We start from the raw sequence: 13504 nt of genomic DNA, 5'->3' as shown, positions 1-13504 counted from the left end.
CCCTTTGGGTGTACAATAAGACTGCCACATTTGTTTCTTAAATGGTATGTCTGTTATGTCTCAGTCTGCAAGTATATGCAGTCTGCACGCTTAAATGTGGCTCGTGTAGGGCTTGTGCCTATATACAGCGGGGCACAGAAATCAGGGCCTGTGCCACGGGTCAAACTTACCAGATTAAAGATTATTCCAGTTGCAAGACTGAAGGGGTCGTTTATGTGATAACATGCCCATGCCCACTGAATTATGTGGGTAAAACCCGCAGGGAACTGCGTCGGAGGGTACTCGATCATGTAGGGGATGTTGTAAGGAGAACTGACACCCCAGTCTCCAAGCACATCTGGGAATGCCATGGGGGTGACCCCTTTTCCCTGAGATTTCAGGTCATTGAACGAATCCCCAAGCACATACGAGGAGGCAACTGGGATAATCAGATTTTGCGTCGTGAAGCATTCTGGATATTCCAATTTTCATCTGTTAAGCCCCGGGGTCTTAATGATAATATTTCATTTCTGCCATTTGTCTAAATTAATATTAAGCAGCATCAGTTACGTGTTAGTATCCTGAGTAGAGATGAGCGAACACTAAAATGTTCGAGGTTCGAAATTCGATTCGAACAGCCGCTCACTGTTCGAGTGTTCGAATGGGTTTCGAACCCCATTATAGTCTATGGGGAACATAAACTCGTTAAGGGGGAAACCCAAATTCGTGTCTGGAGGGTCACCAAGTCCACTATGACACCCCAGGAAATGATACCAACACCCTGGAATGACACTGGGACAGCAGGGGAAGCATGTCTGGGGGCATAAAAGTCACTTTATTTCATGGAAATCCCTGTCAGTTTGCGATTTTCGCAAGCTAACTTTTCCCCATAGAAATGCATTGGCCAGTGCTGATTGGCCAGAGTACGGAACTCGACCAATCAGCGCTGGCTCTGCTGGAGGAGGCGGAGTCTAAGATAGCTCCACACCAGTCTCCATTCAGGTCCGACCTTAGACTCCGCCTCCTCCGGCAGAGCCAGCGCTGATTGGCCGAAGGCTGGCCAATGCATTCCTATGCGAATGCAGACTTAGCAGTGCTGAGTCAGTTTTGCTCAACTACACATCTGATGCACACTCGGCACTGCTACATCAGATGTAGCAATCTGATGTAGCAGAGCCGAGGGTGCACTAGAACCCCTGTGCAAACTCAGTTCACGCTAATAGAATGCATTGGCCAGCGCTGATTGGCCAATGCATTCTATTAGCCCGATGAAGTAGAGCTGAATGTGTGTGCTAAGCACACACATTCAGCACTGCTTCATCAAGCCAATACAATGCATTAGCCAGTGCTGATTGGCCAGAGTACGGAATTCGGCCAATCAGCGCTGGCCAATGCATTCTATTAGCCCGATGAAGTAGAGCTGAATGTGTGTGCTAAGCACACACATTCAGCACTGCTTCATCAAGCCAATACAATGCATTAGCCAGTGCTGATTGGCCAGAGTACGGAATTCGGCCAATCAGCGCTGGCTCTGCTGGAGGAGGCGGAGTCTAAGGTCGCTCCACACCAGTCTCCATTCAGGTCCGACCTTAGACTCCGCCTCCTCCGGCAGAGCCAGCGCTGATTGGCCGAAGGCTGGCCAATGCATTCCTATGCGAATGCAGACTTAGCAGTGCTGAGTCAGTTTTGCTCAACTACACATCTGATGCACACTCGGCACTGCTACATCAGATGTAGCAATCTGATGTAGCAGAGCCGAGGGTGCACTAGAACCCCTGTGCAAACTCAGTTCACGCTAATAGAATGCATTGGCCAGCGCTGATTGGCCAATGCATTCTATTAGCCCGATGAAGTAGAGCTGAATGTGTGTGCTAAGCACACACATTCAGCACTGCTTCATCAAGCCAATACAATGCATTAGCCAGTGCTGATTGGCCAGAGTACGGAATTCGGCCAATCAGCGCTGGCCAATGCATTCTATTAGCCCGATGAAGTAGAGCTGAATGTGTGTGCTAAGCACACACATTCAGCTCTACTTCATCGGGCTAATAGAATGCATTGGCCAGCGCTGATTGGCCAGAGTACGGAACTCGACCAATCAGCGCTGGCTCTGCTGGAGGAGGCGGAGTCTAAGGTCGGACCTGAATGGAGACTGGTGTGGAGCGATCTTAGACTCCGCCTCCTCCAGCAGAGCCAGCGCTGATTGGCCGAATTCCGTACTCTGGCCAATCAGCACTGGCTAATGCATTGTATTGGCGTGATGAAGCAGTGCTGAATGTGTGTGCTTAGCACACACATTCAGCTCTACTTCATCGGGCTAATAGAATGCATTGGCCAGCGCTGATTGGCCGAATTCCGTACTCTGGCCAATCAGTGCTGGCCAATGCATTCTATTAGCTTGATGAAGCAGAGTGTGCACAAGGGTTCAAGCGCACCCTCGGCTCTGATGTAGGAGAGCCGAGGGTGCACTTGAACCCTTGTGCACCCTCAGCTCTGCTACATCAGAGCCGAGGGTGCGCTTGAACCCTTGTGCACACTCTGCTTCATCAAGCTAATAGAATGCATTGGCCAGCGCTGATTGGCCAATGTATTCTATTAGCCTGATGAAGTAGAGCTGAATGTGTGTGCTAAGCACACACATTCAGCTCTACTTCATCGGGCTAATAGAATGCATTGGCCAGCGCTGATTGGCCAGAGTACGGAACTCGACCAATCAGCGCTGGCTCTGCTGGAGGAGGCGGAGTCTAAGATCGCTCCACACCAGTCTCCATTCAGGTCCGACCTTAGACTCCGCCTCCTCCAGCAGAGCCAGCGCTGATTGGCCGAATTCCGTACTCTGGCCAATCAGCACTGGCTAATGCATTGTATTGGCTTGATGAAGCAGTGCTGAATGTGTGTGCTTAGCACACACATTCAGCTCTACTTCATCGGGCTAATAGAATGCATTGGCCAATCAGCGCTGGCCAATGCATTCTATTAGCGTGAACTGAGTTTGCACAGGGGTTCTAGTGCACCCTCGGCTCTGCTACATCAGATTGCTACATCTGATGTAGCAGTGCCGAGTGTGCATCAGATGTGTAGTTGAGCAAAACTGACTCAGCACTGCTAAGTATGCATTCGCATAGGAATGCATTGGCCAGCCTTCGGCCAATCAGCGCTGGCTCTGCCGGAGGAGGCGGAGTCTAAGGTCGGACCTGAATGGAGACTGGTGTGGAGCGACCTTAGACTCCGCCTCCTCCAGCAGAGCCAGCGCTGATTGGCCGAATTCCGTACTCTGGCCAATCAGCACTGGCTAATGCATTGTATTGGCTTGATGAAGCAGTGCTGAATGTGTGTGCTTAGCACACACATTCAGCTCTACTTCATCGGGCTAATAGAATGCATTGGCCAATCAGCGCTGGCCAATGCATTCTATTAGCGTGAACTGAGTTTGCACAGGGGTTCTAGTGCACCCTCGGCTCTGCTACATCAGATTGCTACATCTGATGTAGCAGTGCCGAGTGTGCATCAGATGTGTAGTTGAGCAAAACTGACTCAGCACTGCTAAGTCTCTGCATTCGCATAGGAATGCATTGGCCAGCCTTCGGCCAATCAGCGCTGGCTCTGCCGGAGGAGGCGGAGTCTAAGGTCGGACCTGAATGGAGACTGGTGTGGAGCGATCTTAGACTCCGCCTCCTCCAGCAGAGCCAGCGCTGATTGGTCGAGTTCCGTACTCTGGCCAATCAGCGCTGGCCAATGCATTCTATTAGCCCGATGAAGTAGAGCTGAATGTGTGTGCTTAGCACACACATTCAGCTCTACTTCATCAGGCTAATAGAATACATTGGCCAATCAGCGCTGGCCAATGCATTCTATTAGCTTGATGAAGCAGAGTGTGCACAAGGGTTCAAGCGCACCCTCGGCTCTGATGTAGCAGAGCTGAGGGTGCACAAGGGTTCAAGTGCACCCTCGGCTCTCCTACATCAGAGCCGAGGGTGCGCTTGAACCCTTGTGCAGCCTCGGCTCTGCTACATCAGAGCCGAGGGTGCGCTTGAACCCTTGTGCACACTCTGCTTCATCAAGCTAATAGAATGCATTGGCCAGCACTGATTGGCCAGAGTACGGAATTCGGCCAATCAGCGCTGGCCAATGCATCCCTATGGGAAAAAGTTTATCTCACAAAAATCACAATTACACACCCGATAGAGCCCCAAAAAGTTATTTTTAATAACATTCCCCCCTAAATAAAGGTTATCCCTAGCTATCCCTGCCTGTACAGCTATCCCTGTCTCATAGTCACAAAGTTCACATTCTCATATGACCCGGATTTGAAATCCACTATTCGTCTAAAATGGAGGTCACCTGATTTCGGCAGCCAATGACTTTTTCCAATTTTTTTCAATGCCCCCAGTGTCGTAGTTCCTGTCCCACCTCCCCTGCGCTGTTATTGGTGCAAAAAAGGCGCCAGGGAAGGTGGGAGGGGAATCGAATTTTGGCGCACTTTACCACGTGGTGTTCGATTCGATTCGAACATGGCGAACACCCTGATATCCGATCGAACATGTGTTCGATAGAACACTGTTCGCTCATCTCTAATCCTGAGTCGATAGTTCTGCATGTAGATCTCCATCACACGCACTTTTTGATTTGCGGTGGTGTGCTAGGAGACGTATCAGCATGCTGAGGATGAGCAGTAGGACATAATTCCTGATTACATTGATCATTTATTAGGTGATGGTTCATACAGTGCGGCCATAAAATGCAGTAACGCACTGGGCTTTATTATAGCGGACCACCTCTGTCAACTTTGTAGATTGAATTTGACTGTAATCCCTTGCGGAGCGAGGGACAGGATTATGTCGCCATGCCGGGGGCTGTTGGCTGAAGACAGGATGACAATGGTTGTCTTGCTTTAATCTACTCTAATCATACTTACCCATGTACATACTTACCCATTGTAGCTTCTCTGGAAACGAACGAGGTCTCTCGCTAGCCGAGCCTTACACACGCCCATGACACTCCCTCCGGGTCTTGTGACACACATGGAACCGCCCTTCCCTAACCGGATTGGACGGTGGCGAGAGGGGGCGGGTGATTCCTCACTCCGTGACTATATAGGAGTGAGGTTACGTGAACGCAGTGTCAGACCTTATGAAAGTAGCGGCACCTACCATACGGGTCCCGCGAACTGCGGTTTTTACCGCACACCATCATCTAGGTGTCTCAACCTGATAGATAGGGATATGCTAGTCTCCTGATGAGATTTAAATGAAACGCGTCGAGACTATGTTGTTTTAAGGAGTAGATGGCTGTTATATATCAATACAGCCACTCCTGTATGTTTAGGTACCCTGACTTTTAGCTGGAATAGGGCTTGAACATACCAGTGCTGCGGGTGGTCATCACAAACTAGGCAGCACTTGTTCAAGATAAATGTCAGCCTACTCCAATTTATTTGGTGTTGCTGCCTTGCAAGACAGCAGCTCACCACTTGCCACTTTGGCTCTGGCTGTTAATTGGACGCAATATCTCCTGTGTTTATAAACAGTTGTACTTTGTCTTAAATGAGATAGAGACATAGATGCATTGTTTAGGTAAATCTTTATTCAGGAATATTAGAAACCATTCCATTACAGCTCAAGTCCCATAGTGGATTGTAATCATAGGTGCACACTTCCATAAGGAGTACACGAGTTCTTTTTCACGATATTTTAAATTTATTTAATAAAAGTTATATTTTATAGTACTTTAGTAGGGGACACTTTTTGTGTTTTTGTATGCAGCATTAGTCTCCTTTGATCCTGGTTTAGTTGTATATTGATATCTACTGAAACTTGAGCTTCTTATTTCCTTCCTCATTGATTTCACTTCCTAGTTGTCAACTTAATACACAAAACCTTGTAACCTTGTAGGGTATGTGACTATATTACAGGAGGAATGCTTTGATCGGCTATGTCTGTGCTTGATAAATATATGTTAGGTCATTGATGAAGCATATTGTGATAAGGATGAGACTTTCTAGAAGACAAGACGTAGAAAAGATGGTGGACATAACAGCTAATATGGCAGACAGCTGCTTCTTAGACAAGTAGGAAGGAAATATCTAAAGTACAGACATCTGAGTTTACAACAAGAAAACTACACCTCCAGGTCATCAAAGGATAGGAAAGCAACATCTGGTGATCAGAGATTTTTAAGATCATCATCTCATCAGATCTAGTCTATCGGATCCTTCTCCATTATTCCTTCTTCCATATCCCTCATTAATTTTGTCGCTCTTCTTTGTACCTTTTCCAACTGTCTCTATGAATTGGTGCCCAGAAGGGATTTGCATATTACAGTTGAGATCCCACCAATGCTTTGTCAACAGGTAATATTAGTTACTTTCATGTTTTTCTCTACCACTGGCTCTTACAATTTTAAGGGGTGTTCACACTTGCACCACTTCTGCCTGCCGGGTCTCAGTCCTATTTCCTGGGGAAACTGCATAGGGGAAACTTTGGACCAAAAAAACTGGTTTCAGATACTAGTGCCTAGTGTCAGGGTCTGGGGTTGCTAGGAGGGGTGGCATACACACATAAGTCCAGTTTCTTTAGTCCAAAACAATAGTAGAGTTTATTTTCACTCAAAAAGGTAGTGCAGCAATAAAAGGAAACAATACAAAAATAAATCCCTCCCCGGCTAGGCTCTAACTAAATATAGAATAGGTTACCTCACCTAGAATAACAGAAATCCAAAAGCCAGTAGAATCACTCAGGACGCAACTCCAAAAATATGACCTTTCTCTTTCACTCTCCAGCCAAGCTCTGCCCCAATTCTGCTGCTGGAGCTGACTTCTTAAGCCTCTTTGAGGAGACTCTCTGCAGCTGAGTCGCTGCCAGAACATCCCCAAAGTGTGTACTGGAGGGGGGTGGAATGACAGGTCCCACTACCAACCTACCTGCCATTCCTAAAAATCCAGCCCAGTAATTGGAACTCTGAAATAACCCTCAGCAGACAATAGTTATCTGCTGAGAAATGTTCTTTCTGGAGTTTTCTCATCCACCTTAGTAGTCTGGATGAGATGTACACCCTCTCCATTACCTGACCAGCCATTGGCTTACACTAGGATGACATGTGGGTGGTGCCTGTTGGAAATGTGAGCCTTTACACCAATGTTTGCACCAAAATTCCTTCATAAACTAAGCCAATGGTGGTGTCAACTAGACTAGACAGTCTAAAGGTATGCCAGATTTTCAAGCAGTAATAAACACTTAGGAAAATCTGGTGCAGTTTCAGACTGTCTAGTCTACAAGTTAGACAGTTTTAGTTTATCTGTCCCATTGTGTCAGTTCCTTTGCTGTGTACCTGTCACTGGAAAAACTCAACAATTATAAACAGAAGAACGAATACAGGTTGTTATCCATCTGGTCCTGAAACCTTATTCACATTTACTTTAGCTTAGCTTCGACCATGCCTGCATAAAACCATTTTAGTATATGGATAGATGTACTGTATTAACATTTAACATTATTACAGTATTAACTGTATTAACCTTTAGCAGTTCTGTCTTGTCCTGACTTCATTAACAATATTTAAGGATCCTCCTTGCTCTGACCTCGGTTATTTGCATTTATATGCTTAAAAAGGACCTTTCACGACCTCATTGATGTGCGGTATTATATACTGCTAGAAAGCACATTGTCATCTTTCCCAGTATGTTCCCTGGTACTGGAGATATTGGTGCCGTTAATTTTGTCACTGATATCTCCCCACTGTCAGAAGGGTATGTCTTACAGCCTCTCATCATCCATGACGGTTCTCTTCCATAGACTTGTGCTCTTTAAGGTAGGGAGGGGCATTCTCACAGCCCAGCAATGATGCTAGGCTGTAAGACCCGCCCTTCTGACAGTGGAGAGATATTGGTGGCGAAATTAAGAGCACTGATATCTTCAGCATCGGGGTGTATGCCGGGAAAATTCAATGCACTGGCAGTTTTCTAGTGGTCTATAATACTGCACATCAATAAGGATGTGAAAGGTCCTTTTTAACCCCTTCTCGACATCTGCTGTACTAGTACGGTGGATTCTGGGTGTTTAAAGATGGTGGATGCTCGGGAGCTTGTTGGCTGCCATAGCCGCCGAGTGTCTGCTGTTTTTTATATATATATATATATATATATATATATATATATATATATATATATATATATATGGCTCACAATCTACATTTTAAAAAAAAGAAGAAAAAAAAAGGAAAAGTCGGCACCGAGTGATGCCCTGTGTATTATCGTTTTTAAAGAAAAAAATAGAGAAAAGATGTGGCCAATTAGGCACTCACCTTCTGGGGCTGTCAGAGAGTCACAACTCCCACAGTAGACATGTAGAGCAAATGGTTGGAAGATGTCAGCCACTAGTTCTGCCATCTCAGGTGGACATCAGCAATGCAGGTAGAAAGGGATCAAAATCCATAAAGCGATTGTAATAATCATGGTGGCTGTAAATGGCCAGCATTTACCCAACTTATGGATGAAGAACAATCACTTAATTTGTCAGGACTTGAACCCAGGGACTTCAGTGTCCGAGGCTGCAGCTCTTCCAACTGAGCTATTCAGCCTCCTGAACAGCTCCTGTGCTGATCTGAGCCTAATTCCCAGTACTTCTAGTTTCAGTTCCTGCCTCTCTGGCTTGCTCCACCCCGTTCTCTGATTGAACTTCCTATATAAACCCAGCCTTGCACTTCCTGCCTTGCGAGATTATTGTGCTCTGCCAGTAATCTAGCTGCTCTCTCCTGTTCTGCTGCAAACATTGACGCTTTTCTGTGCATTGACCACTGGCTTGCTCCTGACTACGATATTTGCCTCCTCCTCCAACACTGACGCTCATCTTGTGCATCGACCACTGGCTTCCTCCTGACTACGTTACCAGCCTTGCAAGTAAGTCACCTTCCAAGTAGCAGCAACTTAAAGACTCCTAACCAGACCCAGACCATTACATAATTGTTAAAAGAACTGATAGACACAACGCGTTTTGGAGTAACTGTGCTCCTTTCTCAAGTGTACAAATTGGTTGCAGCCAAAGCATAATATAAAGATGGAGCTGGAATCTGGAATGTGTGAACTGTGATCATCTTGAAAAAGCATCAAAGTAGCATGTTACTATTATTACATTATCTGATCATGATTTAGTATATTGTCAGGCTGGTTAGAAAAAAAACTAGAAGAGTAATAATATAATACTTACAATATATTGTGCCTCTCCTCACTTATGACTCTAATAGATTCCATCCCTGGTGTACTTGCTGTATGCTCCTTTCTATCTGATTATTTCCTTCACGTACACTTAAGTCATATTTTCATGGTTAAGAGACTGCCGTGATCTGTGTCGATACCGTATATGTATAGTTGAAATATCTATAGACTACAGTACAGCGAAGAATCATAAAATGCTTTAATTTGACACAGGCTTTGTTGTATGATAAATGGCCAATATTTAGTAGAAATAGCTAAAATCAATGAATAGATTGTTGTTCAAAGTCTCCAAGAAGCGTCAGACAGCTATCGTCTGCAGGTAATACGCTTATTGATTTGTGCATGCCTGAATTATCATATTTTCTCAGTATCTGTAGTGGTTCAAGGTCAAAATAATTATAGACTATGTTGTTTATGTGCTGAGCAATAATTGATCAAATAACTAACCCATCATCAATACCCATCCTCGTCGGCCTAAACTCTCCCTTATAGGACGTTTATATAGGATAACCACTTGCTTATTCAAGGCTATATTCACTAGCAAGTCTTCGTGCACAAGAACAATGTGTAATAAGCCAAAAACTACACTGCCAAATATATGAAATATGGATCGTATTATTTGTCTTGGCTTATTGACTAAAGTAAAGACAAAAAAATGAGGCTTCCTCTTGAACATGCAGAGTGATCAGCCATGGAAAGCCAACTGGAGAAGACAAATTGACTTGTGAATAGTCCTAGTAACTAATTCTAGTACAGTATTGGTCCATAGACCCAAATTAAATAACACACATGTAAGCAAAAAATGGTCATGTGTATAAAACCTAAGTACCCGGACTGTGCGGTTTGGGATCGCTCATCACTAATGTTTACGCAGTAGAATCTGTTACAAGACTTCTGAAACTCATTCAGGGCAGGTTCACACCAGCGCCCGATCTCCACCTTGCAGGTTTCAGTTTCCTGCCCAAGAAAGTGGACAGGAGACAGAAACTGGCAGGCAGTTTTCAAGCCCATTCATTTGAATGGGTTTGCAAAGTATCCGCCCGTGAGCGTCTTCTGGTTTCCACGGCGAAACAGCTTTTTTTTTTTTAACCGGACACAAAGTCGGACATGCAGGACTTTGTTTCCGGTTAGAAAAAAAACTGTTTTGCTGCGGAGACCAGAAGACGCTCATGGGTGGGCATTGACTGCTGGGTATCCGTCTCCTATTGGCAATAGGTGGAAACCACCAAAGAGGAGATCGGGCGCAGATGTGAACCCGCCCTAATAAGTATGTGCATGACAAAGATATTCTAGGAGTGAGATACATAAACGCAGCTGTAGAATATTCTGATAAATTATTAATAATTAGGAGATATTTATAAATCCCAATTAGATGTGAGATATAATCATATAACACACAGCTGACTTAATATTCTGGTAAATGAAGTATCTGCTTGCATACAATACTTAAGCTTTATTTTACCATGAAATGTAAATCCACGACTTTGTATTGCCTGAAAGAAAAATTTCATCCTGTTATTTTTCTCCTTTGTCAAGACACCCCCTTTGACATGGAATAGCTCAGACAAGTTTCCTTGTTTAGAGAATCTGCTGCACGCAATATGACACAACCTATGCTCCTTATGAGTGCTAAGACCTGACTTACAGAACATAGAATGTCATTTGTCCTACCAAGGAAGTAATTCTATAGCAGATAACTCCTTCACAGTCATCTAGGAAATCATGCTTGATAATATACAGAGGAACTAGTTCATAGAAGAGTCTAATAACCTTTAGTACAGTACAACCAACAAATAAGAAACATTAACTTTCCTTACTATGCTATAATATGCTATACTATCATGTTAATGATTACATGTTTGGTCTGATTAGATACAGGGTCTTGCCACAAGAGGATACTCTCAGAGGCTACTTTTTGGTAGTTTGCACCTTAGTGAGAGATTATTGCCTGCTAGACATGCCTCAATGAGGCACTCAAAGAGTTTTCAGACTTTGAAAGGGACATATCAATGGACTGGAAGAAGCAGGATGATCATAGTCACGTATGGACCAACCTAGCATGTGACATTGTTACAACTGTCAGGGGTTAACTCTTTCCATACACTCTAACTTGCATTCACCCTTTTTAAAATAAAAGCAAAAAAGACAGAAAATGTGATAACTTAAGATTAGAGATGAGCGAACAGTAAAATGTTCGAGGTTTGATATTCGTTTCGAGTAGCCCCTCAATATTCGACTACTCGAATCGAATATCGAATCCTATTATAGTCTATGGGGGGAAAATGCTTGTTTCAGGGGTAGGCAAAGTTCGATCAAATTATACTTACAGTCGGCCAATCAACGCTGGTTCTTCTCCTACCTTTAGAAGTCTTCTCCTTGCAGCGTCCCCGCGGCATCTTCCGACTCGGAATTCACTCTGCCAGGCATTGGGCCTGGGCAGAGCCGACTGCGCATGTCCGCACTACAAGCGGACATGCGCAGTCGGCTCTGCCCAGGCCCAATGCCTGGCAGAGTGAATTCCGAGCCAGAAGACACCGCGGAGAAGCTGCACGGAGAAGACTTCTAAAGGTAGGAGAAGAACCAGCGTTGATTGGCCGACAGTATAGCATTCGGCCAATCAATGCTATTTCTGAATCGAATCTTTACTGCGAATAGCGATTAGTATTTGATCGAGAACGAGTATTTCGAATACCGTAGTACTCTATCGAACACCTACTCGATTGAATACTACTCGCTCATCTCTAATCATCCTTCATCCATATATAAAATTTCTAAATATGATTCTAACCATTCCTTCTAAATATGTTTTCTTATATAAATATAATTCTACTTGAAAACTTAGGAATAGAGGCAATGAATTTGGGGGAGTTTTACCCTTAGTATACATTGTTTTGAGGCTGCATAAAATGTTGCAATTGGACAAGCTGTGTGTTATTCCAACCCAGTATTCCATTGTACCTATTAGATCTGCTGGGTACAACATGACATCATCTTATAAAGCTGCACATAATAGGAATGGAAGTTAAAGAGGATCTTTCACCAGATGTTACAATACAAACTGCATACATTATTAAATAGATCTGATGAGGCTGACATACTTAATTTAATAATTCATTGCAGTACGGCGGCATTATCCTTTTTTGAAGGTTTCCCCACCTAATAATAAAATGAGCATTAAAGGAGTCAAGCTAGAGAGTGAGAGAACTCACGAGTCCAATACTAAACCCATAGGATCTGAATGCTTACTACTTAGCAACACTGTAAGTGAACGTCTGCTTCACCCCAAGTATGAGAAGGAGCTATCGCAAGTCCTTCCTTCCAACCGTGATCAGGCTGTATAATCTACATCAGTCCAAGCAAAGATCACTCCACACAGAGAACTAAGTGATTCTGAAGTCTTCCTCCTTTCTTCTTCTGTTCCATAGCTGCTATGGACTCCTAGTATATCTTCTCTTCTCTTAGCATATGTTTGTCTACTTCCGTAATATATTACTTTATATTATCCTGTATCTGTATTACTATGCTGCTGTAACATACTGAAATTTCCCCATGGTGGAACTATTAAAGGATTATCTTATCTCTTATCTTCTCTATTCATCTCTATAGGCTGCTGACGAGAAAGCTGAGCAATATCTCCAACAGTCCCATAGAAATGAATGGAGTGCCAAAAAGCATGTGCAACCTGCTGCTCCATTGACAGTGCAAAAGGATCCATGTTCTGTTGATTAATTGGGGTCCCCCTTTAATAAGCAAGTTATCCCCTATCCTATGGACAGAAGATAACTTGAAATGACCATAATGCCCCATTTAAAGAGGACCTTTCATGTCCTCCTGCACTTGTGGTTATGTACACTCACCGGCCACTTTATTAGGTACACCATGCTAGTAACGGGTTGGACCCCCTTTTGCCTTCAGAACTGCCACAATTCTTCGTGGCATAGATTCAACAAGGTGCTGGAAGCATTCCTCAGAGATTGTGGTCCATATTGACATGATGGCATCACACAGTTGCCGCAGATTTGTCGGCTGCACATCCATGATGCGAATCTCCCGTTCCACCACATCCCAAAGATGCTCTATTGGATTGAGATCTGGTGACTGTGGAGGCCATTGGAGTACAGTGAACTCATTGTCATGTTCAAGAAACCAGTCTGAGATGATTCCAGCTTTATGACATGGCGCATTATCCTGCTGAAAGTAGCCATCAGATGTTGGGTACATTGTGGTCATAAAGGGATGGACATGGTCAGCAACAATACTCAGGTAGGCTTTGGCGTTGCAACGATGCTCAATTGGTACCAAGGGCCCCAAAGAGTG

The sequence above is a fragment of the Leptodactylus fuscus genome, chromosome 10, assembly GCF_031893055.1.
Source record: "Leptodactylus fuscus isolate aLepFus1 chromosome 10, aLepFus1.hap2, whole genome shotgun sequence".
NCBI lineage: Eukaryota > Metazoa > Chordata > Amphibia > Anura > Leptodactylidae > Leptodactylus > Leptodactylus fuscus.
The sequence above is the reverse complement of the archived record's forward strand: the minus strand, read 5'-3'. Positions refer to the sequence as shown.